The sequence below is a fragment of the Panthera pardus genome, unplaced genomic scaffold, assembly GCF_024362965.1.
Source record: "Panthera pardus isolate Hobbes unplaced genomic scaffold, ASM2436296v1 HiC_scaffold_16, whole genome shotgun sequence".
Classification (NCBI taxonomy): Eukaryota; Metazoa; Chordata; class Mammalia; order Carnivora; family Felidae; genus Panthera; species Panthera pardus.
This window is the reverse complement of record NW_026526721.1, coordinates 11,250,043-11,277,688: the sequence shown is the minus strand read 5'-3', so window position 1 is coordinate 11,277,688 and position 27,646 is coordinate 11,250,043. Positions and strand designations below refer to the sequence as shown.

Here is a 27,646-nt window from a genome sequence, read left to right as displayed (position 1 = left end):
GAGAGATTGAATGTAACTTCCATAGTAATTGATAAAACAAGAAGACAGAAAATTAGTAAGGGCGTAGATTTGAACACAATGCATAGTCTTGAACAATAAGCATACATGTAATTCCTCACTCAACAATAGAACATACACATTTTTTAAGCAAATATGGAAAATTTATAGAAGTTGACTATATACCAGATATTTATGGTGTGAGGCCATTTTATGTAAAGTTTAAAAACTATAAAACTCTACTGTATAATGTTTGTGGATGTTATACATATTAAAGTCATAAAACGCGTGGAAGCAATAACTCGCAAATTCAGGCTGTGAGCTTTTCTGGACATGGAAGGAAGGAAAGGGGATGAGAGAAGGACTTATTAGAGACCGTAACAGTATCTGAAGTGTTTTTAAAAAATAAACAAAAGAAAAGATCAGCTCCTGGTCCTGGTCCAGATAGAGTTTACCATCTAAGCCTACCTCTCCTGCATAATTACATCTGAAACTTCGGCCAAGGAGCGACTACCTGAGCACTCTGAAAAATAATGGCAGGCAGACGGAGGAGGGGAGTCAAAACTTGAAGAATGATCCATTCAGGGGTGAGTTTCTCATCCCCCCCTCCTTTTATGTGCCAACTTTTATCTGAGGGAAACCTCATTGTCGACCTAAAACTCTGACAGAAACCATATCTTCTGGCTAGAAGACTGAGGAAAGGGTTCCCAGGAACGAGCAAGTAGAAATTCTGGAGAAGAGAGAGCTGGAGAAGGGGACCTTCCAATTCTGTGTGTGAACCAACACCGATCCTGGACTTGGCCGAGAGTCACATATACCAAGGACATACCTAAATGCAGAACTACAAAGGCTATGACAACTGACTTGAACTTGCATCCCCACAAACAGAAGACAAGACAGCACTTGTGATCTGAACCCAATTGAGTTGATTGTCTGCTAAAACAAAACAAAACAAAATACAACAAAACAAAGTCAACATTCTGTAGAGTTTTTTTTTTTTTAAATAGTATTTAGAGTCTTACAGCATAATGTTCTAAATGTACAGGATACAAAGCAAACCTACTTGACATGAAAAGAACCAGGAAAATGTGACCATTTTTCAAGGGAAAAGACAATCGATGATGTGAATCTTGAGATGGCCCAGATGTTGGAATTATCAAATACTTTAAGGCAGCTGATAGAATCATGCCCATAAAATAAAGGTAAACACCCTCAAATGGAAAGCTAGAATTGGTCAGCAGAGAAATAGAAACTATCAAAACAAGAACACAATGGAAATTTTAGAAAGGAAAATGATAATATCTGAAATGAAAAAGCTCATTGAATGAGTTTAATGGGAGAATGGAGTCAGTGAACTTGAAGACAGATCAATAAAATGACCCAAACTGAGGGAGAGAAAAGTAATTTGGGGAAAAAAAAAATAACATAGTCTCAGGGGACTGTGGGACAAGATCAAAAGGTCTAACATCCTGTTGTTAGAGCACCAGATGGAGAGAGGAAAGAGATAGAAACAAAGTATTTGAAGTATTTAATTAACCACTGAAACATCTCAGATTTGGTGAAAAACACATATTTGTAGTTCAAGAAGCTCTGCAAACCTCAAACAGGATAAACTAGAGGGGAATCACACCTAAACACATCTAATCAAACCGTTGAAAAACAAATATAGTGGAAAAATCTTGAAAGCAGCCAGAGATAAGTAACACATTAGACATAAGGGAACAATGACTCACATGACTGAGGATTTCTCACCAGAAACCACGGAGGCCAGGAGACAGTAGAATAACATCTTCAAAGTGCTTAAAGAAAACAACTGTTAAACCAGAATTTCTATATCTAGGGAAAATATTCTTTAGGAATTATGGTAAAAGAAAGACATTCTCAGATGAAGAAAAAGTAAGAGAATTCTTTGCCATCAGACCTTCGCTAAAATAAATACTAAAGGGAGTCCCATAGACTTAACATAAGTGATGCCAGAGGGAAGCTTGGAACTTCAGGAACCAAGGAAGAGCAACAGAAATGGCGAATATCTGGGTAAGTGTAATAGGCTGTTTTTCTCCTCCTAAGTTCTTTAAATATGCTGTAGAGCAAAAATTATAGCATTAGTGGGGTCCTTATTTTATTTAGGAATAATACATATAATAATTATAATAAAAAGGGGGAGAGAAATAATATGTATGTGTTTGTAAGGTGTCCACAATTCCCTATGAAGTGGTAAAATAGTAACTTGAAGTAGACTGTGAGAAGTTAGGAATGTATATTCTAGTCTCTACAACAGCCGCTAAAAAATTTAATATAAAGAGATATAGCTTAAAAAGCCAACAGATAAATTAAAGTGGCATACTAAAAAATTCAAATAATCTAAAAGAAGACAGGAAAGAGGGAAGAGAACCAAAAACAGAGGGGACAAATGAAAAACAAATACTATAATGATGGCCCTAAACCCAACCATACTGATAACTACAGTTGATGTAAACAATCTAAACATGCCAATTAAAACAACAGAGATTGTCAGATTGTATAAAAATACCCAGATAGAAGCTGCCTACAAAAACACCCAGTTTAAATACAATGACATAGGTTCAAAATAAGAAAAAGATATAAAACAAATGTGATAACATGATAGAATCGGATGGTAGGTACTTGTGAGTTAATTATATTACTTGCTATTATACTCTATACGTCTGATGTATTTATAATAATAATAAAAGGAAGTTGGAACAACACACTTTCTCTCTTTTACCTCAGATAAATTTATGAAGGATCTGAAGATGTCTGGCCCCCATCTGAGTGTCCCAGCTTGTTCCTTCTAGTTACCTGTATAGGTAGACCAGTGTAGGAGCCACGAGCCTAGGATCTGGAATCAGGCAGCCAGACCTCAAATTCCACTTCCTACCTGCTGAGCATGGACAAAGAACCTAACTCCTTTAAGTCTCAGAAGGCTTCAGTTGTAAGATAGATAAAACATTACCTAACTGTAAGAATTTATTTTGAGGAATAAAGATAATATTGTACCAAAGTACTTGGCATAATGCTTGGTACATAGGAATTACTCAGTAATATTAGTCATTATTAGCCACAATGATTTACCTGGTGTTCATTTTACCTCCTTGCCTTTTCTTACTACCAAAGTGCAGCTTGCCGCCTATTAATGAGTGATAAAATCAATTGAGTTGATTATGACAAGCATTTTTTAAAAACTGGAAGAAAATGATACAGAATAGAATGAGATGGGGGGGCCTGGATGGCTCAGTTGGTTATGCGTCTGACTTTGGCTCAGGTCATGATCTCACGGTTCGTGAGCTTGAGCCCCGTGTGGGGCTCGGTGCTGGCAGCTCAGAGCCTGGAGCCTGTTTCAGATTCTGTGTCTCCCTCTCTCTCTGCCCCTCCCCTGTTCATGAGCTGTCTCTCTCTCTCAAAAATAAATAAACATTAAAAACTTAAAGAAAAAAAATAGTAGAATGAGATGGAATGTTATGGAACCAAATGGAACATAATAGAATAGAATTTTAAAAAGTGAATTGTGTGTAGTTGGGGAAAGAATTGTTTCAGTGTATGGGTATAAAATGTAGTTCTTACTGTGGGTTTTGGAGTGAAGAGACCTGGGAAACACTCGTTCCCATGATTCCTTTGGCCTGGGATAGTGAGCTCCTTGCTCCTCTCCAGTGGATTTTCAATGCCCTACTTAACACCCACATTTTTTTGAGAAGTTTTCATGTGATCCTCATTGTTATTGGCTGCCAGTTCCAACTAGGATCAAACCTGTCTTCACTGAGCAATAGTTTCAGAAATGTCGCAAAACAGTTCTAAAGACACAGAGTAAACCTCTGGCCTTGTGTTCCAGATTTCGCAGCTAGGTTTCTAACTTGCTTTGACTCCAGTAACAGGAATTATAGACCCCTAGGGTCCAACATGGGTGTAGGAGTCTCTCAGGACACTAGCATAGTTACCACAGAGTTAATGCTCAGTCGGCTCCTCCCGCTGGCTCCCACGGTGCCCATATTAAGGGTGGCCCTTGCCTTGCTTCCCTAGAACAAGCCCCAGGACATCCATCCATTCCGTTTTTTTTTAACCATTCAATACACATACCGGTCATTCTCATTCTTTGCTAGCGTGGAGTTAGTGAATACTGAATTATGGCCCCAAGAGAAAAATAGGGTTAGGTTCCTGGGAGGCTCTGGTCACAGCATTTTTGTCAACCCAATATGTAGCTTTGTTTTAGGTGTATTTCTGTTTAAAGAGATTATATTGAATATATGTTGTTGATTTATTAACATTGACCTCGCAGCCAACAGAATAACACCTGCCTGAAGGAAGCTGCACTAACGCGTGTATTTTCTCCATAAGGCACATCCCAGTCTTCTTGCACTTAGGGACACAAGACAGCACTTCTGCACAGTGCTTGGGGCCATTTTAAACAGCGAAATCAACAACAGAAACCTCAAAATGTGAAAAATGTGGACGGAATAGACCAGGAGAAGTGTCCAAGCTGAAACCAGAAAATGTCGTCTCGTTCAGCCTCACGTGGGAACGTGTGCCTAGGAGATTTAAATTCATCCCTGCTTTGCGCACGTCCCTGAATGCCTAGAAAAGCACTTGGGGGTTGCAAGTGAATTTTATCAAGTAAGAGAATTTGCAAATATGAAATCTGTGGAAAATGACAGTCAACTGGATATCACGTGTCAGTTGGCCAAGGACTAGGGTTGGTAAGCAAAGGCAGACATGGCCTTTGCCCTTGTGGAACCCAGCGATCAGTGTGGGAGACAAATCACAAGTCAACAACAGGCGAGTACATCTATCACTTCAAGCTGTGGAAAGGGCCGTAAGGGAGATATTGGGGTTCACGGATAAGAAAGAGAGAACTGTGTGTGGTGGGGAGAGACCTCTCTGAAACCAGAAATGTAAGAAGGAGCCCACCATGTGATTAGAACAGTATGGAGAATGTTCCAGGCTGTGGGAACTGTACCTGGAAAGGCCCTGAGATGGGAAAAAACTTGGGAGTCTCAGGTTTCAAGTATTCAGTCTGTCAGCGTGTCCTTTTGGTTCTACCTTACTAGTATACCCAGAATCGATCCCTTGTCCCCACCTCCCTATACCACCCTCCCTTAAGGAACCAAAGGAAACCAGTGTGGCCACAGCACAGAACACAAGGGGATGGTAGCCTGAGATGCTGGCAGGTGCCCGATCATGCGGGACTCTGTAGGTTCTGGAAAAGAGCTTGGCTGCGGTGGAAATGCTATGGGAAGCCACGTATATGTGGGTTTTAAACCAGGGAGTGATGAGATGTGATTTATATTCTAATACCAGGTACTCCTGAAGAGAGGAAGCATCAGGAAGGAGTAAGGGAAGAAGTGAGTTCTGTAACCCTGAGCCTGGGGTGGTGGTGATGGAGACGAAAAGACATGGGTTGGTCTGGGAGGCGGAATCACAGGACCTGCTGATGGCTGCGAGGTGGCAGGTAAGCCTTCGGGGAGAGGACCTGGGGTCCTACAAGCTCTGCCCCTTGGGCTCAGCAATTCCTGTCACTTGTCCTGGGCCAAGCCATCTCATTTCCTCATCCTTGTTCTTCCAGGCCTGGCCCTTGCAGCTCCCTACATTCTGAGCCCACTTTCTGATGGCTGACTTTGAATTCCTTTTGGATTACTGGCTTGTCTCTTTTCCTGCTCTTGTCACATGCCCTCCAGTACTGGTAGACGCTTCTGTGTGTGTCTTACCTGTCCTGGTGGACTGAAGCACTTGGAGGGTCCTTGCCTCTTACGTTCTACCTCACCTCTGAAGACACCCAAGCTGGTATCTCCCACTTGGACCCACCCCCGGACCCCAAGATTCGTATTTCCAATTGTCCACTTAGTACTTCTGTTGGAAAAATTAACAGGCATCTCAGATGTAACTTGCCCAAGACGGGACAAGCCCCCAATTCTCCCTTCCCACCGTCTCGCCTCTCAGTTGATGGCAACTTTAATCTCATTATTCAGACCCCAGGATGTAAGCGTTGAAGCTCTGGGATAAGGCAGAGACCCCAAAGCCCCGAGGTCATCCCAGGAAGGTGCCCCCAAACCTGTACACACAGCAGGCCAGGCCCAGAGTATAGAAGTGCAGAATAGTCCCGTGTTTGGTCACAGATTCTAGAGAGCTGTGAAGTCCTGAGGAAATCCATTTTGAGTAATACCTTTTATATAAAAGAAGAGGAAAATGAAAACAGTTCATCACACAACATAGGTAATAGAGTCAATAACACTATAATAATTTGTACGTGACGGATTACATTTATCATGGTGAACATTGCATGGTGTATATAATTGTTGAATCACTATGTTGTACACCTGAAATTAGTATAATATTACATGTCAAGTATACTTCATTTAAAAAATAGAAGTGGTTAATCCCAGGATGAGTTTTGTTAGACAAAGATGGCCATTCAGGTGGAAACACAAATTTAAAACTTACGAGTACACAGCTGACATCTCAGGGGGTGGGGGCTGGTGGATTATGTCAGAAGTTACTGTTTGCACCCTCTGGAGCTTACAAGCTAAAAACAGGGGCCGGACCCTGGTTAGGAAATAGTCGGGGGCACTTTGGTGGCTCAGTTGGTTAAACGTCCGACTTCGGCTCAAGTCATGATCTCAGGGATCGTGGGTTCTAGCCCTGCATCCGGCCCTGTGCTGATGGTTCAGAGCCTGGACCCTGCTTCAGATTCTGTGTCTCCCTCTCTCTCTGCCCCTCCCCCCAACCCTCAAAAATAAATAAACATTAAAAAATTCAAAAAAAAAAAAAGAAATATATGAAAGAATGATGCTATAGGAGCCAGATAAAAAAGATGGCCATTCCAAATATTTGACCTTGGCATTTGTCTTTGTGGTTTCACTGAAAAATGGTACAGTGTGTGTGTGTGTGTGTGTGTGTGTGTGTGCCTGAAATTTTTAGAATTTGTAAAACTCTATATATTAAAATTATAAATTTAAGAAATATATATACATAAAAATATAACAATATGATAAGAATAATAGTACATATGTATCCACCATATATTTTATATATAGGATAAAAATAAATAAAAGTAATAATAAATATATATGTAAGAACATAACATATAAAATAAGAAAGAAATAAAAATAATTGAGTATTCAAATTCTATCATGAGCTTGCTTTTAGCACCCACCCCACATTCTCTATTGTATCAGGACACTTCAGTTGACAAGTAAAAGAAACTGAGCCCAGCCCAACTTAGGACACGGATGGATCTGATTTTTTTTACTGTTTGCTTCTGTCATTAGAAAAGTCGGGGGGGGTGGCTCGGTGGCTCTGTGGGTTAAGTGTCCCACTCTTGATCTCGGCTCGGGTCATGATCTCACGGTTGGTGAATTCAAGCCCTGCATTGGGCTCAGCGCTGACAGCGCAGAGCCTGCTTGGGATTCTCTCTCCCTCTCTCTCGGCCCCTGCCCCTCTTGCACGTGCTCTGTCCCTCTCAAACTAAATAAACTTAAAAAACAAAAAGAAAATAAAAAGAAAGAAAAGTCAGGGAGTGGGCTCAGGAATGAACGGGCGGGGAACGGCTCTGCCTCTCCTCTGTCCCCGCAGGTCGGCTCGCCCAGGCATCACTCGTTCCGGCTCTGGCCGCAGATCCATTGTCAACCTGCCAAAGGAGGGAGCTGCCTCACTCCCAGGCTTGATGCCCAGACGGGCAGAGGGAGCTTCTCTTTCTCCTAACAGCATCGTGTCAAAGTCATGGGTGAGCTCGGTGGCCCTGCCTGGTCACATGCCCCTCAGCCCTCCAGGTTGGCAGGAGTGATGGGTACTGTGACTGGCCAGGCCTGTGCCACTGTCACCTCCTCCTTAGAGGGCCAGGTGCCATGACTCAGCCCCCCAGAACCTCATCGGCTGGGGGAGAAGCAGCTCCTCAAAGGAGCAGGGAGCACAGACAACACTCACCCATAATCTTGGCTTTTTCCCTCCTGCCAACAAGAGACATTTTCTCCCTGAGACTGATACAAAGCACCAGTTTATAAAGAATGTTTTATAAAGCCCTTTCTCCGAGCTGTTTCCATGTTCTGGCTGTTTTGTGTTCCAGTCGGAAGACTTGAGAGAAGAAAAATTCCCCAGTCTGAGGATCAACCTATTTCTCATTCTGGGAGCATTTGATAAAACATGGGCTCTAACATCAAACTACAAAGCTTCTGCACAGGAAAGGAAGCCATCAACAAAATGAGAAGACAGCCGACTGAATGGGAGAGTATATTTGCAAATTATGTATCTGATAAGGTGCTAACATCCAAAATACAGAAAGGACTCATACAACTCAATTGCAAAAAGCAATCTGATTAAAAAATGGCCAGAGGTTATGTGCTGTGAGGCAGCTGTCAGATGAAACTATGGTGGTAATCATTTTGCAATATATAATTTTATCAGATAACCCATAGTACACTTTAAATTGCACAGCGTTAGATGTCAATTGCATCTGAGTAAAGCTGGGGGCGGCAAAAAAGGGAGGAAAAAAAAATGGCCAGAGGATCTCAAGACACATTTTTCCGTAGAAGCCATCCAGTCGGCTAACAGGTACACAAAAGGCGCTAAACATCACTCATCGTCAGGGAAATGCACATCAAAACCACGGTGAGGTATCACCTCACACCTGTCAGAATGGCTGTTTATCAAAAAGACAAGAAATAACAAGACCTGGCGAGGCTGTGGAGAAAAGGGAACCCTCGTGCACTGTTGGTGGGAATGTTAATTGGTACAGCCACTATGGAAACTAGTATGGAGGTTCCTCATAAAATTAAAAATCGAACTACCACGTGATGCAGCAATTCTAGTTCTGGGTTTTTATCCAAAGAAAATGAAAACGCTAATCCAAAAAGATACGTGTATTCCCATGTTCATTGCAGTGTTATTTACAATAGCCAACATGTGGAAGCAACCTGAGTGTCTACTGACAGATGAATGAGTAATGAAACGTGGCGTATGTTTATATACAATGGAATGTGATTCAGCCATAAAAGAGAAGGAGGTCTTGCCATTTGTGACAATATGGATGGGACCTTGAGGATATTACCTTAAGTGAAATAAGTCAGACAGAGAAAAACAAATATTGTAAGATTTCACTTATGTGTGGAATCTAAAAAGCAAAACACACAAAAACTCAAGTTCGTAGATACAGAGAACAGACTGGTGACGTCAGAAGCAAAGGGTGGAGGGACGGTGAATTGGGTAAAGGGGGTCAAAAGGTACACACTTCCAATCATAAAATAAGTAAGTCACAGGGATGTAATGTACAGCATGGGGACTGCAGTTAATAATACTATATTGCATATTTGAAAGTTGCTAAGAGAGTGGGTCTTAAAAGTTCTCATCACAAGAAAAAGAATTTATGACTATGCATGGGTGATCGATGTTAACTAGACTCACTACGGTGATCATTTCACAACGATATATATAAACATCGTATCATTATGTTGTATGCCTGAAACTAATATAATATTATATGTCAATTATACCTCAATTAAAGACCAACCCAAACCAAACGAAAACCAACCAACCAAAAAAAAAAAAAAAAAAGACCTGTGGGCTCTCCAGAGAAACCTGGATTTAAATCCTGCCTTTGCTGCAAGGGTGTAGGAATTTGGGAACATTACTTAGGTTCTGTTGGCCTCACTATTCTCATCTGTAAAATGGGGATAAAATTGTACCCCTTGGTTTTGGGCTAAGAATTAGAGTAGGTAACATGTATTATGAAGTAACACGGGGTCTCGGCAGATGTTCTTTTATTTACCTTCCCCTTCAGGTACCAACTGTGTGATTCCTGACCCTTTGAGAAGCCTTGGAAAAGCAAAATGTGATAGTCTTCAGGGACAGTCTAGGCACACTATAATTTGCCACGTTCATTCTACTGAAATAATCCATTCAAGTCTTTTTTTTTTTTTTTTTCCACCGAAGAGTAGGTTCCTTGAAACCTGGATCGTATTACCCATTTTTTATGTCCCCAGTGTCAAACTCAGTGCCTGCCACACAGTAGGAATTCGATCAATGTGGAGCGGCTGAGCCACCAGGAAGAGCTTTTGAGCATGGCTGATCAATTGTGCCTTTAGAAAAGCCAAGAGATGTGTGGGTTACCTGCACACGGAGGAAATGTTCCAGGATTTTCTGGACTTGTTTAATTTTTTTTTTTTTTTAACGTTTATTCACTTTTGAGAGACAGAGAGAGACAGAGCATGAGCAGGGAAGGGGCAGAGAGAGGCAGACACAGAACCCGAAGCAGGCTCCAGGGCTCCGAGCTGTCAGCACAGAGCCCGACGTGGGGCTCGATCTCACAAACCGCGAGATCATGACCTGAGCCGAAGTCGGACGCTCAACCGACTGAGCCACCCAGGCGCCCCTAATGTTTATGTGAACATAGCATCTTCCTAGCTGGAGGCAACATAGGGAAGAAGAGGTGGCTACACTGCCCGGGCTTGAATCCTTACTCTAGTACCTACTTGCTTGTGAAAACGTGGGGCAAGTTTCTTGAAATATTTGTGCCTTGGTTACCTCATGTTTGAAATGGGACCCCAGTGATACCAAGCACATAGGGCTGTTAAGAGAATTATATGAGATAATGGGGGAACCCCCCCCCCAAACACAGCCATTATATACCGTGTGCCCCACATTACTTATGCTAGAGTAAAAGTCACTGCCTGTAAGTATCAGAACATGATGTAGGCTATGGGAAGGGGTCTGATCTGAAGCCAGAGGGCTTGCTCAGGAGTCATTGTGTTTGTAGGAGTACAGGCTTAGCTGCTGTAACAAAGATGTTCCCAAGCACCAAGGCAGAAGGTGGAAGTTGATCTCGTTCCCATGCAACAGGGCAGAGGTCACCAGTTCAGGGCTGCCAGGTCAGTTCTGCAGCCTCAGTAAGGGCTTTCCATCTCTGTGTCTGGGGCACTGCTTCAGTTCTTGTCCTCTCCTTTCAGCCTTTCACTTCCATTAACTCTACTCAGTCCTGTGACCATATCTGCCTCAAAGGAGGCTGGGAAATGTAGTCTTGAGCCAGGCAGCCATGTTGGCAGCTAAAATGTTACAGGACAGCAGGGTAGAAGAACAGAAATTGGGGGGACAACGGGCAGCCTGCCCTGGCCACTCAGGACCTCCTAAAAAATACAACAGTGGCAGTTACCTCTCAAAAGGGCTCTTTGCTGGATTCCCGCAGCAGCCATGCATTGTACGAAGCCAACTCCCCACGAACCAGAGGGGAGTGTAGGAAATGATTCAGGCTCCCTGGCTGACTCAGACACTGAGCATCCTGGAGAGAAAAGTAGCCATACACCCATTTGGGGCTTCGGGTTTAGTTTATAATAATAATAATGACTTTGGCATAGAAAACTTCCTGAGGGTTAATGAATGACTGGCTGGATTAATAGCCCAAATCGCTGCCTGAAGTCTATCAACTCCTTCCAGCTTCATATTAATCTACAGGAAATTCTTTGTACACCCAGCTATTACGGCTTCAATCTCACAAAATAAAAATGAATGGATGCTTCTCTGGGACTTGGAAAAAAAAAAAAAAAAACCTGGCCACCATTGTGTGTGGCCACTATGCTATTATTATTTTCTTTTAGGCACATTTCCTGCATTTTCTTTGGTTCTCTTTCTGGCTTCAATTTGCTGCAGTGGGCAGCGGCCACGCCAGTAGCTGGCCGTTTAGATTAGCTTTAATCCCCCTTGCTATTTATAGTGCCCTCAGCAAACGTCATCGCACATGTGATTCCCTATTTAAATTTGTCTTCCCCGCTAGACTGGGAGCTCCATGAGGTCAGAGACAACCAGTAGACTCTGGGCTTTGCAGAGCCTGGCCACAGTGCCGCTCAGTAACCATTTGTTGAATTCAACCCAATGGAATAGCTGCTGAATCTTAAGTAGGTTACCATCAGTCCAGTGGATTCCTCAAAGCAAACCTGGGGATCTCTGCATTTAGCTGGGTTTAAGGGAGTGTGTACTTTTAGCTCATCAAAATTTGATCAGCGTTTCCCAAGAGAACAACTTGAGACAGAAAGGCAAGGATGGAGAAGATGATGTCTAATGCCATCAAACTGTCACCTGTGAGAAGAAACCAGGGGTGTGCTAAAGTAACAGGTGACTTCTCCTGCTTGTAGGGACTCCCACTGCTTCCCTGGACTGAGAGTTCTCTGCCAGGGGATGTCAGTGATGAAATAAGCATGTTTCCCTCGGCAAAGTCCCCTGGTTTGGGGAATTAGACTTTATGGATGGCTCCGGATTTCCTCTGCCATGTTATTTAAACTCCTACCTTCTTGTCTGTGGGGCATACGGCCGGTATCTGGGAGGACTTGCCAAGTGAAAGGTGCGAGCCCTGAACAGAGATCTCACAAGAATGTCTTGTCACTGAGGCTCAACGAGCTGAGCGTTGTGGCTGCATCGGCAGGACCCTGTCTTGGTGGAGGATGGCCACCTGTGCCATCAATAATCTTTTACTTTGATTTCTCACTGGCACCCCAAGGTGGGCTTCAGACAGCCCTCCTCAACCCCCTCATTAACACAAGCCAGGTGAGTCCCAGCTACAGAGAACCCCTGGCATCTTTGGTGGCTTTCAAACCAGGGGTAAAGATTGAGTTAAAGAGACAGGAAGCCTGACACAGTGAGGGAGGTTAGGTAGGAATAGAATTAAGGGCTTAGAAAATGCTTATTTCCTTCTGTTGTAGTTATAAGAGCTGATAAGGGGATTTCAGGGTTTTGGGGTGGGGGAGCCGTGGAAAAGAATGAGAGAGTTTAATCAACTAGAGGGACCTTCCCAACTTACATTTCCCAGTGCTTGTGGCATGAGAACTTTGCTTAAGGTAAAGGTGCCCAAAACAAAAAGAAAAGCTCCCCAACATGAAGCTTTGACATGCCCTCATCTTCTGACTGGGGGTCTTTGCTTTTATTTTTCTCTTTTCAACCCAGGATACCAAATGTGTTGCGACCCCTCAAATAATACAAAGGCATCGCGTCCAAGCAGGATGCATCTAACCAGACACTCATTTATATGTCAACATGTAGATTATTAAAGCAAGGCAAGGTCAACATTTCTGTATTAAAGGGAATAGGGTCTAGTGGAGTTTTCATATATAAAAACAACACTGCATAGTTACAGACTTTCACGATAAATTGTTTTCTCAGGAGATGATAAAGGGACAGATGCTCATAACTCTTCCATCAAGAGCTTTAAGAAAGTAAGAAAAGCCAGGGTGCCTGGGTGGCTCAGTGGGTTGAGCGTCCAACTTTGGCTCAGGCCATGATCTCATGGTTCATTGGTTTGAGCCCTACGTCGGGCTCTGTGCTGACAGCTCAGAGCCCGGAGCCTGCTTTGGATTCTGTGTCTCCTTCTCTCTCTGCTCTCCCCCCCTCCCCCACCTCACTCTGTTTCTCTCCCTCTCTCTCTCTCTCTCAAAAATAAACAAACTTTTAAAAAAGAAAGTAAGAAAAGCTTCCGTCACCCCTTCAAGCCATAACGACCCATCAGATTTTGTAACCGGGAGCACTTGAGTCATCCCTTAACCTCTCTGAGCCTCAGATTCTTTGTTAAATGAAACAAGATCCCTTCCTAGTCTACCTTTCTAGGGTTTTCGGAGGAGCTAAAGATGAAAGGGAAAATTCAACACATGCCTGGCGAACAGGTCTCAAGAATGAGCTCTAGACAGGTGAGCAACGTCTCTTAATGACGTGCCGGCCTTCAGGTCTCCTTTTAGGAAAGGCATCCCCTGAACTTCCAGACCAGAGCCCTGGATTGTAAAGCCCTGGATTACATCTACTCCATTCACATTCTGTTAATTAGCAGGGCTCCCGAGGGACACTCCCCTTGTCTTCTTTCGCACTTTTCCGTAAGTCCGGTGCTCTAGGTGAGCAGGTGGGCACAACCAGATCAGCATTCTGTCCTGCGGTGCAAAGACCACAACGTGACCAGAGAAAACAAAGCACAAAATTGCCTTTAACGACATCTTTCAAAATGACCTGTCTTAGCCCAAGTTTTTTTTGGTGCTTCTCAGTTTTCCAATGGAGAGTTTGAGGAAGGGATCCAATTCAATGCTCTGTCTCTTTCTCGCACTTCCCTCTCCTTCGATGAATTTCAAATGGGGAACGATCACATCCCGAACGGTGGCAGTCTCGGAAGCCATGTGGTGTAACAGAAACCATGTGAGGTTTAGAAAAGGCCGGAGTGTGCACGCCAGCTCCACTCACCTGCCGAGTGGCATGCAGCCAGTCAGAGAAAACCTCTGTGCTCAATTTATCAGCTTCCTGTTGCCGCCGGAATATATTACCACAGACTCGGCTTGAAACAATACACAATACGCATTTATTCTCTTATAATTCTAGAGGTCTGAAATCAACTTCACTGGGCCCAAATCATGGCAAGGCGGTGATTCCTCTGGGGACTGTAGGGTGAGTCTGTTTCCTTGGCTTTTCCAGCTTGCACGGCTGCATTCTTTCTATTTCTTGGTTCTTGGCCCCTTCCTCTGTCTTCAAAGCCAGCGGCATAGCGTCTTGCTTCAGTGGTCATATTGCCTTCCTTCCCTCTGCCTCCCTCTTGTAAGAACATTTGTGATTGAATTTAGAGCCCATCCACATATTTCAGAGCAAGGATTCATTTCAAGATCTTTAATCACATCTGCAAAGTCTCTTTGCCGTGCTCCAGGGATTAGGGCATGGGCATCTTTGGGGGCCATTATTCTGCCTACCGTATTCATCTATTTAGTAAAGATAGTAATCCCTATGCTAAAGGACACAATAATTGGAAAAAGTAATATTTGCGATTGTGCACAGAGTAGAAGTCAATAAATGTCACTGAGTCTGGAAAAGGGAGGAGTTGACCTCCCATTGGTAGGTTTCTACCCCCGATGGACCCAATGAAGAAGGACAGAGCCAGAACTGACATGGTCTGGGGCATGCTCAGGGGCGTGGCTGTAGGTGCCAGTGGCCCTGGACATAGGATCACTTCAGGACAGACTCAGAGGAAAGCGGAAAGTGCTTTAATAAGGGGCTCAGAGGCTCATAACCAGGGAAGGCCAGGCTTTGTGACCTCCCTTGGAGCATGATATGGATTTGTGTCTCCCAAGTGGGAAGTTTATTATTTTACTGTTCAAGATCTGATAGTGTCTGGTTACCCCACTCATAATGCTAGGACGTGGCAGGCCAAACTCCCCCATCAAGAGTCTTTTTTTTTTTTTTAACGTTTATTTATTTTTGAGAGAGAGACAGAGAGAGAGAGAAGCAGAGCATGAACAGGGGAGGGGCAGAGAGAGAAGGAGACACAGATCTGAAGCAGGCTCCAGGCTCTGAGCTGTCAGCACAGAGCCCGACACGGGGCTCAAACCCACAGACCGAAGATCATGACCTGAGCCAGATGCTTAACCAACTGAGCCACCCAGGCGCCCCCCGCCCATCCCCCTGATCAAGAGTCTTAATGCATCTGGGGCCCAAGCTGCAGCCAGAGCTGCGAATATCATCTTCCTTTTGCTCGAGCTGGATGATCATCAGGCAATTGTGATGTTACACAGGAAGAGAAGACACACAGACATCTTTTGTTTTCTAGAAGGCGGTATGGTTATGTGCCCAGTGGGCTGTTAATCTTTACTTAATCCCTTTTCCCCACAAGGTTTTATCATTCTGGAAAATGAGATTATCCCCCAGCATCCCTGGGGCAGGGGGTGGGGGCCAGTGTGTGCAGTCACTTCCCTGGAACCATCATCACCCATCACTCTGGCCTCTGGGAGAGAGCTACCGGTGCTCGGGGGTGAAGGTGGGCTCCTGGCAGAAGAAGCCAGGAGAAGGGCAAGGCCAGAGAAGGGCTCTCCCGAGAAATGCTGCGGGCCCTCAAGGTCCAGCTGTGAGATGAGGAATGTACCGGTGCATTCACACCGCAGGAGCACGACTGATCCCCTTGCAGTCACTGTTAAAGAGTACTATGAAGGAACCGTCACAGTCTACCTCTCCTTGCCTTTCCAGGTGCTTTCTGAGACTTCCATCTGAGTTGCCTAGTAATTCGGGGGGGGGCGGGGGGAACGTGTGTGACTGAGATGTAACATAAGAGGACTTACTCTCTACTCTGCAGGAACGGGGCCCAGAGAGCTTGAGTGACTTCTCAGTTGCACAGCACAGGTGGCCAGCCTGCATCCAGGGCTCTCTGTTCATGACACCAGGAGCCAGGAACTTGCCAGCTTCTGACCCTCTCTTATGAGTTTATTTATTCTGAAGACAGTTTTTTTTCTGTTCCTCAGAACCATCCGGTTGAGGTAATTTGGTGACCAGCCACCCCAGTTTGCTCAGGACTGAGTGGTTTCCTGGGCTGGGGATTTCCAGTTCTGAAACTGGCAAATTACGATGAGTTGGTCACCCTATGTAAGGCCTTCCATTGACACACAGTCACCTGTCCAGAGGGGACTTCGTTAGGGGTTGGGGGCGTGAGGGGGAGGCATGGTTGTTTCTGGGCTTCTCCAGTGTCCCATCAATGCCCATTTGGACAAATAGAGCCCCTGTAAGTTAAAAAAATTTTTCTTAATGTTTATTTATTATTGAGACAGAGAGAGACAGAGACAGAGCATGAGTGGGGGAGGGGTAGAAAGAGACACAGAATCGGAAGCAGGATCCGGGCTCTGAGCTATCAGAACAGAGCCCGACAGGGGGTTCGAACCCACAAACTGTGTGATTGTGGCCTGAGCTGGAGTCAGACGCTCAACTGACTGAACCACCCAGGCACCCGAGTCCCTGTAAGTTTTGAAAACAGAGGGAATAAAAGGCAGGGGGTTGGGAGGGGGAAACTGAGAAGCCAAATAGAGGCCATTAAACAACTCAGAGATTAGTAACGACGGGCCCTGTGAGCACCTCCTGGCTGCCAGGACAAAGGACCCAGAGACAGAGGTCATCGGCAAAAAACTGGAGCCATGAAAGACCTGGCCACTGGTGGAGGCAGTGTTGCTGAACAGAGGGAAGGAAATGCATAGGCTTGCGCCTATCTCTCGCCCTCTGGTCTCCTCCCAGGAGTTTCTCCTCTTCTTTGGAAGGCCGGGGGTGGGGACTGGAAGCTAACGCCTGGCTCACCAGCTGGGCTGGAGAGCTTTCTAGTGTCCGGGTTTCCTGACCTGGGAAGAGAGAGGACTTCTTCACATGTCGGTTTCACTGCTGACACACGAGTTCGGAATCAATCCCCCGTGACAATCAGCACTTCGATCAAAGAAGCTCAGAATCATCAGACACTTAAGCTGAAAGGCATCTCCAAGATCATCCACTTGGAAGGGGACCAGAAGCCCGGACTGCCGACGGATGGATGGTGGTGCCAGTGTCAGGACCAGAATGGGTCCTTCTGGGGGTGCCTGGGTGGTGCAGTTGGTTAAGCATCTGACTCTTGATTTGGGTTCAGGTCATGATCTCACGGTAGTGAGATTGAGCCCCTCGTCGGGCTCAGTGCCGAATATGGCGCCTGCTTGGGATTCTCTCTTTTTTCCTGTCTCTCCGCCTCTCACCACCCTCTCAAAATAAATAAGCTTGAAAAAAAAAAGGGTGGGTCCTTCTTCTGCTCAGGCCAAGGCAGCTTCCACCATAGGCGGCCTGTGCCCCCAGGCCCGCAGGGCCAGGAGGCCGTGGGCTGATGGAGTGAGCCAGACCATGGCGACTTTCCACTGGCGACCGTGGGGACATCAGTGGACATCAGCGTGAGAGGCCTGCCAAAGGAGATTCATGGCTGTCCCTGCAAGTGCTTGTTGCAAGAGAAAGAAAGCTTTTTCAGGAAAACAAATATGGCTGGATGTTCTGATTCCGCCTTTATCCAGAATGACGACAGGATGGAACACCAAAAAATTCAGTGCTTTGATTTCACGGGATGGTGGGATTGAGAGTTTAAATACAAATTTAAACACTATTTGTCTATTTTGCTGTCCAATAACATTACGTTGCTTTAACAAACTGTGTATAGATATAATACACATGATATGTGGGTTTATTTGACAAATATTTGCTGTGTTCCTACCATTCAGTCATTCCGTAAATGTTTATTTGATGCTTAATATTGAGCGAGGCAGGCACGGCTGGCTTTCTCTCCAAGCTTGCCATCTGTGTCCCAGGAACTGGAGTCGGGTATCTCCCTCTGCCTTTGTCCTCTCCCCACCCCCCTTCTTTGATTCCCAAGCCCCACCAGTCTGAGAGGTGCGAGCTATGCTGCGAACAGTGATGATGGTGACCTCTTCCGCTTTTGCCTGTCCATGCTCTTGCATAATCTCCAACCCCTTTGCAAAGCTCACCTCCAGTTGTTTATTTATTCACTGCAACAAGTGGAACTTATTTTATTCCTCCTCAGCTGAATTTAATTCCCATTTTTTAATGCTGATATATTTAGAGAGAGAGACCACGCGAGCAGGTGAGGGGCAGAGAGAGAGGGAGAGAGACACTCCCACGCAGGCTCCTTGCTGTCAGTGCAGAGCCAGATGCTGGGCTCAATCCCACAAACCGTGAGATCATGACCTGAGCAGAGATCAAGAGTTGGACCCTCAACCGATTGAGCCCCTCAGGCATCCCTTAACTCCTATTTTGAATCCCCACCTTTCCATGTTATTTTAGGGTTCCCATGTTTCCCCTGGGGTTATACATGCTCCAGGGGCTTTGATGTGCCAAGATATGTGGGGGGGGGGCATCCGATTCTTGCTGATATCCATGGAGATTCTGTGGTTGATGGTCCACGTGGGTTGCTAAGCATCTCTCTCCTGCTGGGGGATCTGTGCAGTCCATCACTGTGTGTTTCCTGTTCACATTCAGGTGCACAGGGTCCCGCTACTGCTTCTGCTCCATGGTGGGGGCCAAAGGCACCTTCACCCAGCAGTTTTTCCTCCTCTGGGGTCTGCGTTCCCGCTGGGTGCTATCCATTTGTAACCGATCTATGTTTCTCTCCAAAACACACGCAGCTGCTCCCCTCCCCCTGCAGCTGCCACTCTGTGCCCTGCCGGCGTCATCTCCCACTTTCATGAATGCACACACTTTTTTTCCCCCCTTTGGGTGGAGTTTTCTTCACTGATTACTGGGAGATTAGGTGATTATGAACAATGTTGAATAAACAGATCCCCGAGGTTTCCCACCCTGGGGCACAGTGGACGGTGTCACGAGAGCATCACCCTTGTTGCAAACCAGCACCTGCAGTTGCAGATGTCCCCGTGACTTTTGGTTTTTGGCTCAGATCTGGAAACCCAGTTTGCCTTCACTGCACTTTACCAGAATATATTCCTCCTCTCCTGGTCCGTCACCGCGTGGACCTCGCTGGTTCAGCTCCGGCTGCCCTGGAGGATGGCTTCTTGCAGGATCTCCTTGAGATCTGCCCAAGGCTCCTCCAAGTCGATTGTTCGTGTGTGAAGGAGCCTGGGCTTAGGTGGCTCCAAACTCGCTTCTGACGTGATGAAAATCCAGCCACTTTTTCACGTGAAGATATTCATCTTTCTTCAATTCTCATTCCTTCTTGCACCTCTTCCTTCTGGGGTTATTCTACTTTTGCTCGTTGATACCGATCTGCCGGTGGTGAATGCTCTTGCTTTTTGTTTGTTTTCATGTCCCCAAATATCCATACCTCACTGTCATTTTTGAAGGACATTGTCCATGGATAGAGGATCTATGGTTTTCTTTTGGCAGACTGAGCATTACACAAATGTCTGGCTTCCATTGTGGCTTTGGAGAAGTCAGTTGACTGAATCTACAGCTTCTTTAAAAGCACTTTCTTTATTTCTCAGACTTTCTTTCCCTCCTTCCCTCCCTCCCTGCTTCCCTCCCTCCTTTCCTAGCTCCCTTCCTCCCTCTTTTGTTTTCTTTCTTTCTTTCTTTCTTTCTTTCTTTCTTTTCCTTCCTTCCCTCCCTCCCTCTCTGCTTTCCTTCCTTCCTTCCTTCCTTCCTTCCTTCCTTCCTTCCTTCCTTCCTCTTTTATGAAAATAAGGATTTCTTTTTCATTGTCTTGCTTGGTGGGGATTAATTGGTCTTCTTGATTCTATGGATTCTTGAGTGTCTCTCATCAGTTCTGGAAAATTATACATCGTTATATATTCAATATTTTTTCTGTGACTTTCTGTTTTTTTATGCCTTCTGATACTTCAATTAAATGTATGTTAGGTTTATTCACTGTATATTCTATGACCCTCTCTTCTGTCTTTTTAATCTTTTTGTCTCCCCATACTAAAACCTTGATAACTTCTTCTGCTTTAGTTTCAGCATACGAACTCTCCTCAGCTATGTCTACTGGGTCTTTAATTTTAACTAATGCATTTTTCACATCTAGACGTGCTTCTGAGCTCTTTTTTGTATCAATTGTGACCCTTTCAATAAATTTCCTTGCAGAAATTTTCAAGCTTTTTGATTATTTCTTTGAATATCGTAGCCAGAATTGTTTTGGTCTATATCTAGTAATTCAAATATCTAAAATTTTTGTGGGTGTTTCTTTTGTTTCTTGGCTCACACTCATGATATCATGTTTTCTTGTATGTCTGGTTGTATCTAAATAGTGACAGCTCTAGTTATCTCTGGGCATGCCCAGAGAGCACACCACATGGGTTCATGAACATGGCCTTTCCACAGTGATCCACTCGGGTCTTCTTCTCCTGTCCTGATAGCCTTTAGTCACACTCAAGGAATGGCCTCTGTTATCTACAGAACTGTGTGAAATCATCTCATTTGTGTGTTTGTTGTGCCAAAACACTAAGGAGTCCTCAGAAGGCCAGAATGATTCTGGATCCTCTGAGGCTCTCAGAAAACTGAGGTCATCTCAGTGGTGGTGGTGGCGATGGACCCCGAAGCCTGCTTCGACCAGTGTTTTATATTTGGGATGAAAACAATTCCTTTTATTTTCACTTGTAGTTCCTGTGGCTTTATCCCATTGGGATAAATTCTGGTCACAAGGAGCAGAGTAGACTGTAAATATAAAGTTTTCTATTTTATATACATGTAAATATGTTTATATTTTATAATATAAAACACCTTTGATGATAGGAGTGATTTATTTTTTTGAGGGGGTGGCCAAGCTTGTTGGCCTAACTCTCTTTGTTTTAGGCACTCACCTGAGCTGCTTGGTCCACGCAAATTAGCTTTTGGGGGCTTACGTTGTTCTCTGCCAGATGTACTCAGACATACAAGGACGGGGGAGAGCCACAGCTTGTCTTTCTAAATCACCAGGAACCTGCTACACACACACACACACACACACACACACACACACACTCACTCACCTATTTTTGGCCTACGTGCCTTTAGGCTCTTTTTCAGGAAAGCACATGAATTCTCTCGAGTCCCCAGGTTTCACTTGGTAACTTTCCTACAGCACCCTCTGAAAGTCCCTGGTGCCCTCGTGCCAGCCCCCGAGCATGGGGTGCCCAGGCCTGCCTTCTCTGCTTCCTGCTTCACTTCAGTGGCTCCTGAGTCAGCTTGTGGGGAAGGGCTCCGAGTCACCCACAGCACCCTTCCCAACCCTGGGCACTTTATGTCCCAACCCGGGGGAACTGCTCCCAGAAAAGTTTCATTCTCTGTGCCCTTCCCTTGAGACCCAGGCTCGGCCTTCCTGAAGATGGAGATTATCCATTTTATCGACAGGATGGGACTCCATCATTGTAATATCATCTGAATGCCTGAGGGATTACATCTTACGCCCTTGTGAGAAACACAGCCTCTTGTCATGATGTTGCTGTGAATAATGCAGTTTTGAGTTGAAGTTCCGTATTCCAAGAATTAGTAAATTTCCTTAGTCTTCTGTATTCCCTCCCCTCCCCTGTTAAATTTGGGTTTAGCAAGTCATGAATCATTGTGGTTTTACTCCTGGGTAGAATGGGCTATTTTTTTTTTTTTTTCGCCGTTATTTCATTACCAACAGATGAAAGAATTAAAAAGGAATCTGCTTAATTAACAGCTTGATGTGGACTTAAAATCTCAAAAATCTTGAAGACAGGATGAACTACAACTATTCAAATTTGCTAGAATGCTCAAGTAGGAAGGGACCTGTGGGACACGAGCCTGGTCCTTTTATAGGACCAGAAAAAAATATCTGAGGCCCAGAGAGGGAAAGTGGTTTGCCTGAGGTCACACAGCAGACAATTGGTGGACTGGTGCTAGAGTCCAGGTGTCCTGACCCCAGACCAGGGGCCTCACTCATGGTTGGAGAAAATGGAAGAACAGCTTGTGTTTCTTTTTTCTTTTCTTTTCTTTTTTTTCTTTTTTTTTTTTTTTTTTACCATTTATTTATTTTTGAGAGGCAGAGAGAGACAGAACATGAGCAGGGGTGGGGCAGAGAGAGGGAAACACAGAATCTGAAGCAGGCTCCCCCGCTGCGGGACTGAAACTCACAAGCTGCCAGATCATGACCTGAGCCGAAGTCGGACACAACGGACTGAGCCACCCAGGCGCCCCTGTGTTTCCATTTTTGTATCTACCAGGACAAAGATCTTTACTCTGCGAACATCTGGCTGGCATTGCTGCATGCCGGTTGTTTCGTATTTCGTAATTATTTCCGCTAAGAACTCACAGGATCTTGCACATAGGATTCCATTATTTGCCATCTCAGTCTTCGAGGCATCTGAAGGGATCCCATCATCCAGGGAGGAAATGGGATGTATTGGGCAGTAAGTAGGTGACTCAAGGCTCCTGGGGACCCTGCCCTCATCTTCTGGTGCATTGCAAGGCTCACATTCGTTCTTTCAAGTCATTCCACAGACACTGTATTTACTGGGCACCTACTATGTGCCAAGAGTTGGAGACAGAGTGGTGAGCGAAGCTGGAAAAGCCCCTGCCTTCACAAAGGGGAGAGAAACAATAGACAAGCAAACAATAGCACTTGTAATAGAACGCCACGTGTGGGAAGAGCCACAAAGAAAAATAAAATGCAAGAGGGTTGCTATTTTAGAAAGGGTAGTTAGGGGAGGTCTCCCTCCACAGAGGTCTGTGGCAGTTGGTGGGTAAGCCCTGAGCACATCTGGAGGAAGAACATTCCAGGTAGAAGGACCGGCGTCAGCTGGAAGGCCGGAAGCATTAGAGCGGAGGGAGGAGGGGGGCAGGGCGGTAGGGAATGAGGTCAGAGGTGGGGTTGGGCCAGATCAAGCTGGTGAGCAGAGAACGCGGGAGAGGTTTGATTTGAAACACGAATAACATAAAACTTACCATCTTAACCGTTAAAAAAAATTTTTTTTAATGTGTATTTATTTTTGAGAGACAGAAAGAAACAGAGCATGAGAAGGGGAGGGGCAGAGAGTGAAGGAGACACAGAATCGGAAGCAGGCTCCAGGCTCTGAGCTGTCAGCACAGAGCCCCATGTGGGGCTTGAACCCATGAAGCACAAGATCATGACCTGAGCCGAAGTCAAATGCTTAACCGATTGAGCCACCCACGGGCCCCAGTTCAGTAGGACATTCACATTGTTGTGCAACCAATCTCCATAACTCTTTTTCTCTTACAAAAGTAGAACTCTGTCCCCATGAAACAGCACCTCCCTACCCACCTCCCCCAACCCCAGCCCCTGGGGACCAGCATTCTACTTTCTGTCTCCACGGATTTGACCCTTCTAGAGTCACGTACCTCAGATATGTGAAATCATTCTGTATTTTCCTTCGGTGTCTGGCTTTCCCCGCCCCCCCCCCCTTAGCATAAAATCCTCAAGATCCATCTATGTTGTAGCATGTTTCCAAATTTCCTTCCTTCTTAAGGCTGAGTAACGTTTCACCGTATGTGTTCGCCACACTTCGCTTATCCCTTTATCTGTTGAGGGACACTTAGATCGTTACTTCCATCTCTCGGCTAGAATGAAAAACACTCCTATGAACGTGGCGTGCAAATATCTCTTTGAGATTCTGCTTTAAGTCTTTTGGGTATGTACTCAGAAGCAGAATTGCTGGATCATACATTAATTCTTTAAAAAAATGTTTTTGAGACACCACCGTACTGCTTTCCATCGTTGCTGCGACAGTTTGCATTCCCCGCCAGCCACGCACCAGGGTTCCAATGACCTCACATGCTTTCCAGCCCTTGTCATTTCCTGATTTGTGTGGTAGTAGCCATCCTGAGTTTTGGGTGTGAGGTGGTTTCTCATGTGGCTTTGATTTGCAGGTGTTGGATTTTATCCTAAGAACGGGAGGGAGCATTCAGAGGATTGGGGTGGGGGTGGGGTCTCGGAAAGATCCCATTGGTTGCCCTTGTGGAGAATAGATGGTGAGTGATCCCGAGATGCATTGGGAGGGGCTGGTCACTTGGATGAGGATGAGAGCAGAGGAGGTAGGGAGTTGTCAGGTCCGGCTGTATTTTGAAGGTAGAGTTGACAGGTTTTGAAAATGGCTTGGAGGTGAAGTTTGAGAGAAAGAGAGGAGTCTAGGATGACTACGGATTTTTGGCCTGATAACGGTGACTCCATTAACTGAGATGGGGACCAGTGGAAGGGGATTGGTTTCACGTAGGGAAGGGAAATCAAAACTTGTATTCAAAGTATGTCACATTTGTAAAGCTACACGTTAGAGATTCAAGTGGACGTAGGTTGAGGTATCTGAAGTTCAGAGGGAGAGAAGGCTAGGCTGGAGATGGGGATTCAGGGGTCCTTTTGTGCACTCGGTGCGTTCAGCCGTGGGGACCCAATGAGGTTGCCGAGGGACAGGGTAGCAAACTATGGCCCCTGGGCCAAATCTAGCCTTCTGCTTGGTTTTGTACCTAGTTTTCATTTTGGGGCAGAAAAAGAATCGTTTTTCATATTTTTGAATGTTGGAATTTCTTTTATGTTTATTTATTTTTGAGAGAAAGATAGAGACAGAGCATGAGCGGGGGAGGGGCAGAAAGAGAGGGAGACACAGAATCCGAAGCAGGCTCCAGGCTCCCAGCTGTCAGCGCAGAGCCCCATTTGGGGCTCGAACCCACAAATGGTGAGATCAAGACCTGACCGAGCCGAAGTCAGACACTTAATGGACTGAGCCACCCAGACGCCCCTGGAAAAATTTTTTTAAAGAATGTTTTGGGGGCTCCTGAGTGGCTCAGTCGGTTAAACATCCAACTCTTGATTTCGGCTCAGGTCATGATCTCACGGTTCGTGAGTTCAAGCCCCCTGTCGGGCTCTGCACTGACAGTGTGGAGTGTGCTTGGGATTCTCTCTCTCCCTCTCTCTTTCTCTGTCCCTGCCCCCCCCCCCAAAATAGATAAATAAACACTTAAAAAATAATGTTTTGTGATATGCAAATGCATGAAAATGCATGCAAATGATATGAAATTCAAATTTCAGTGTCCACAAATAAGGTTTTATAAGAACCCAGCTATGCTCATTCTTTTACATATTGTCTATGACTGCTTTCCTGTCCTAAGCAGTGAGGAAGGGAGGGAAGAGAGAAAAGAGGTGCCAGGATTGAGGCCTGGGCAGGGCCTGTCGAAGATGGTGCCCGCTCCGTGAGCAACCAGGTGCAGGGACCCAGCAGACCGGCTTGCCTCCCGTCCCCAGGCCAGCTTAGCACCTTGTGGATGGTGAAGTCAGGGGGACCCATAGCAGGCACATCCATTAGATGGAGCCATGTAAACCAGCGGACGTTCAATCATATTTTCCTTACCGTGTTAATTTCCTGGGGCTGCTATAACAAATGACTACCGACGGGGGGGTCAAACAATGGCTATTTATTCTCTCATTGTTCTGGAGGATGTAAGTCTAAAGTCAGCAGGGCCATGGTCCAGACAAAGGCTCTAGGGAAGGATCCTTTTCTGCTTCTTCCCAGTTTCCGATGGCTGGCTGCAGTCTTTGGCGTCCTACTGCTTATTACCTGCATCACTCTAGCCTCGGCCTCTGTCTGCCCATGGCTTCTTCCTGTGTCTAAATTTCCCTCTTCTTCTAAGGACACCAGTCATTGGACGAGGGCCCACCCTAATCCAGTATGACCCCATTTTAACTTGATGGCATTTGCAAAGACCCTGTTTCCAAATCACCTGTCACATTCACAGCTTCAGGGGTTAGGACTCGAATGTGTTTTTAGGGGAGACAAAATTCTGTCCACACACTGGCACACACAGATATCACCTGGTTCAATCTAAGAGCACTTAGGCCCTTGAGTTGTTTTTGGTTTTGTTTTTATAATTTTTTAAAAATATGTATTTTTGAGAGAGACAGTGAGAGCGAGTGGGGGAGGGGCAGAGAGGGAACGAGACATATGATCTGAAGCGGGCTCTGCATTGGACACTTAAGTAACTGAGCCACCCAGGTGCCCCGAGGTTTTTTTTGAGAGGACACATCCAAGTGACTATGCTTAGGGAAAGAAAAAAGAAAAAAATCCCCAGTATTGGTTTTAAGACCCTGAGCTGTACTTTCTTTCCTAACACACCCCCACTGCCTGTGGGCGTGCCGGCTCCCGCCCCATGGGCAGATTTGGAGATAGAGAAACACCAGTTCCTCTGACGTCACCACTGAGCTCAGGCAACTGGGCTGTGAGCTTGGGCAGAGGTTCTCTGCCCGGGATTTGGAGGCACGGGGATCGAGATGCCACGTCAAGAGGCTGTGCGACCTTTGACAAGTCAGCGCCCCTTGTCCCTCTGAGTCAGTTTCTTCTCCCATAGGAGGGAAGGGTCATGGTCCCATCTCTTACAGGGTGCACGCGCGCAGACGCACAGAACCCCCGGGGACTTGTACCTGGCAAGCTAAGGGATTTTACTGGATTGTGATTCGGTGGGAGCTCCTGGGCGCTGTCCTGCTTTGGCACCGGTCTCTCCAGAGTGGAGCCTGAAAACGTGATGCTGTTTCCCGGTGAGGCAAGTCTGACATCACATCATGACTCACCGCTCGAAACGTGCCATTTAATCTGTTGCAGATCAAATTTTGTGAATTTGGAAAGTGGCTGGATAACTTTTCTTCGTGTCTCTCTCTCTTTTTTTTTTTTTCCTGTTCCCGGTTGTGGTGAAATACACACAACATGAACTTCACCGTTGTAAGCATTTCAAAGTGGATAATTCAGGGGCATGAAGTACACGCTGAACGTGTACTTAATTTTTCAGAATTTGTTATCACCCCTAACAGAAGTGCGACACCCATCAAGCAGCAGTCACTCACCACTGCTACCACCCACAGCCTCAGGCCACCACAGATCTTTCTGTCTCTATGGATTTGTGGGTTCTGAACATTACACATAAATGGAATCCTACCCCATGTGGCTTCTTCCACTTTGCGTAATGATTTCAAGGTTCGTTCATATCATATCGCCTATCAGTACTTCCCTCCTCTTTATGGCCAAACAATATTCCATTGTGTGGATACGCCACATTGTATTTATCTGTTCACTTGTTGATAGACCTGTGGGTTCTTTCCACCTTTTGGCTGTTGTGAACGGTGCTTCCATGAACAATCCCGTATGAATTTTTGTTCAAACACCTGCTTTCGTTTCTTTTGGGTATAAACCCCGTGGTGGAATTGCCGGGTTCAATTCTGGGTTGAACTTGATGAACTGCCAAACCATCTTCCACAGCCGCTGCACCTGTTTTCAGGCCACAGCAGCAGTGTATGAGGCTTTCGCTTTCTCCCGAACAATGTTGTTGCACTTGGCTTATTAGATGCAATAACCCCTCCTGGGTCAGGTCTGGGGTGGCCTGGGCCAGCCGGCTGCTTGCTCTCTGTCGTTTTTGCTGTGGCCAGAGACCCTGGGAGCAGGCAGCAGGCCACCCACTCTGATACCCTCAGAGT

General features: G+C 45.5%; 1 long non-coding RNA gene across 1 annotated transcript in view; it reads left to right on the top strand.

The window, feature by feature from the left end:
• The window catches only part of LOC109249733 (uncharacterized), a 30,712-nt gene extending 3,376 nt beyond the window's left edge, over positions 1-27,336 (top strand). Inside the window, exon 2 of the long non-coding RNA XR_002072734.2 lies at positions 26,561-27,336. This is a non-coding gene — a long non-coding RNA (uncharacterized LOC109249733). The remainder of the gene's footprint in view (positions 1-26,560) is intronic.
• Positions 27,337-27,646: the final 310 nt, after the last annotated feature.